Raw genomic sequence first — 3,272 nt, 5'->3', positions numbered from 1 at the left:
CAGTGTTCTCAGAAAATAACCTTTAATGGTAATGGCATTTGATTGTTTTGTTTGTCTTTCTAGAAACTGAGGATAGTGCAATTCCAAGCTCCATTTCACATGTCTTGTCCAATTTCTATGCCATCAATATTATAGATCGTTGTATGGATGGGTTTGATGTATTGCAGGAAAATTGAAACAGAGTTAGAGCTGAAGAAATATTTATTGAGGAGTCTCAGTTCTTTATTTGTTTCTTGGTTCCATTCTTGTCCTTTCTTAAACTTCATTATTACCCAATCTAAAGAAATATTTTTTGGCTATTGAAACTTTCAAATTTCGATGGAATATAAAGAAAACTTACAATTATAATTTTGTATCGATTTTATTTTATGACGTTGTGGTTTGAGAATACAAGTACTTAGGAAAATGTGATAAAAGATGCTTGCTTGCTTGCTTTTATGAAGCTTGATCCAGATATTGAAGCCTGAAGCTTGAAGCATCTAGTGAAAATGAGATCTGTCCAATCGTTTGTTTTCATATTCATTCTTCTGTGATATACGATTGTAACCTGTTACAGAGCATTTGAACAACTATCAAGTAGTCCGTCCATTACTGTTGACAATTTTATTTATTATGTATACAGAATTATATATATTTAGACAAGATTTTTATGTTTTTATTACTTTAGTAATGTTAGAATTAAGGTAGTTTGTTTAATTGAAGTTTAATAAGTTCTGAAGATATCCAATACATATTATTAATAAAATATTGCCTTGATTTAATTCATACACAAAGTTCCCATAAACAATTTATCAATGAATTCATGACATAAAAGTTTGTTTTGATATTTTGCATATAACTGAAAAACAAAATTTTAAGAACAAACATCAGATACGTTTTCAATCTGTCGACTGGCAACATTTCGAAAGAATTTTTCATGACAATTTGGTAAATTAATGTTTGAAAGTAACACATTGATAGGTTGGTTTTAGTTTACATATTTTCCTAGGGTAGGATCAGAAGTTCATATAATAGATTTTGTAACTGTCAGATGTACTTGTCACACTCAAGTGGGTTTGAGGGGCAGTGGGGTAGCCCAGTGGTTAAAGCGTCCGCTCTTCACGCTGAAGACTCAGGTTCGATTCCACATGGGTACAATGTGTGAAGCCCATTTTTGGTGTCCCCTGCAGTGATATTGCTGGAACATTGCTAAAAGAGGCGTAAAACCAAACTAACTCACTCAAGTGGGTTTGTGCCCAACCTTGACTGCCCAGTGTAATGTCTCCCATCTATTACCATAACGTGCATCCACTTCCACCAGCTTTGTTTTCAAAGTGATGTCACCAGCTTCCTGTCTCCAAACTTAAATATAGCAAATAATTTCTAATAAATATGAACTCAGCAACCTTCCTGGTGGTAACAACTGGGGTTGTATTCTCCCTGGGGAGTTGAGAATGAAAATTGCGTACACAGGGTTTCAATATAAAACTCTATGAAGATTTGTAGCATTATTAATATACATCAATATTATTAAAATGCCTCTTCTAAACGCAACTTAAGCAAAGATCTACATTCTCAGCAAGCTTTTTGATATATGTATTTTATGGCCTGCTCCAATCTCTTTGCTGCTAATGACGTTTCCCTGAAGACTCCGAGATTGGGACAAACATTCAGATTGTTAATTAGAAGTTCTGGTGATATCACTGCTTGCTTAGATCATAAAACAGAAGTGTAATTTGATTGAATACACATCTATTTTTAATGTCAGGTTAATCGAACCAAAAACAAAATCTGCAGGCTATTGGTCATTATAGATATACATTGGATTGTCTAGGATCATATGTACCATCACTGAACGTCTTTATATCTTTCAATGATGGTAATCTTTGTTGTTTGTAAAGTTTGTAAACACAATGATGCAGAAATGTACTTCCTGACAATGTGTCCGAGTCAGTTTGGTAAAGTTCCTCTGTTTAGAGTACCGTGTTGAATTGTCATTTGACTCATTTGACTGAAATATATCCTCATCAAGAGGTTCAAAAATACCTTCAAGGGCCTGTCAGTAGGTCACGGCACTTTGCGAGACCTTAGTACTTCCGGTGACCTTTTCATACCTTTTCAAATGCTCTTGTTGTTGTCAGTTCACAGTGAGGAACCTATATTCCTTGAGGGAATAGCAAATATTTCCGATTTATTACGACTGTCAACAGCTATGACAGCCAAGCATGGTTGTACCCATGGTCCTGTCTAGTAAAATTATATCTGGCGATCATGCAATTTGGAACCAGAACTGGTTCTTGATTATATGCTTGTCACCGGGAAATCTGGTACCGGAAGTAAGCTGGGCTCCGTCTCACATATTGCAAGTTGGTACGAAATGGGAGCTGCAAACCAGCTTAGTACCGGAAGTGGTGCCTCGAGTCTTACAGGCCCTATTTTATTGTTGTCATATGACTTTAGTTAATATGTTATGGCTGGTATAGCTGCAACATACGGCCTTCCTATTGTGGGTTTCTATAACTTGTGCACTGAGTAGTATATATACAACATGTTTTTAATATTGAGCATTTTACTGAGCACTTGCTTACGAAAAGTGACTGATCCATTTGTAATGTTTTGTCAAGATACAATGATTTCAGATTCAACATGTGACCAGGGTGTTGGCCATGAACATGTGTTAGTGAGAACTGAAATATTACCATGGTTACTTTCCCCATAGTGTGACAAGTACAACTACAGATGGATATTTATCACATAATTCTTGTTTTACACTATTGCTTCGCCAGAAGACATTATTATGTTAGAATTGTAAAGATTGTCCCATCAACAAATTGTTATTTTTCTAAATTAGAAAATTAGTGCTTCTTTCAGAGGAGACAAAGTTGAAATATAATAAAATATTAGATATACCTGTATGTTGTTGTGTATCTTCTCTCTACAAATCTTGTTAAATGGGAAACTTGAGGTGGAGTAATATGGGGTTTTGTGGTGCTTGCTGTTAGTGAGTTTAGTTTTACGCCACACTTGGCATTATTCGAGCTATATGGGGGTATTCTATATTTAATTGAGTCTGGACCAGACAATCCAGTGATCAACAGCATGAGCATCGATCTGCACAATTGGGAACAGATGTCATGTGTCAACCAAGTCAGCGAGCCTGACCACCGATCCCGTTAGTCGCCAGACTGGTGTTAGAGGGGATCTTGTGTGGAATTGTTATTTGTACAATACTTGTTTATCAGAGTGAGTGCTTTTGAACAGTAGTTTTCAGTTAAATCACTGCATGTTGGCTC

This window comes from Haliotis rubra, unplaced genomic scaffold, assembly GCF_003918875.1.
Source record: "Haliotis rubra isolate DU_JTF1 unplaced genomic scaffold, ASM391887v1 Scf29, whole genome shotgun sequence".
Classification (NCBI taxonomy): Eukaryota; Metazoa; Mollusca; class Gastropoda; order Lepetellida; family Haliotidae; genus Haliotis; species Haliotis rubra.
Note: the sequence above shows the minus strand (reverse complement) of the source record.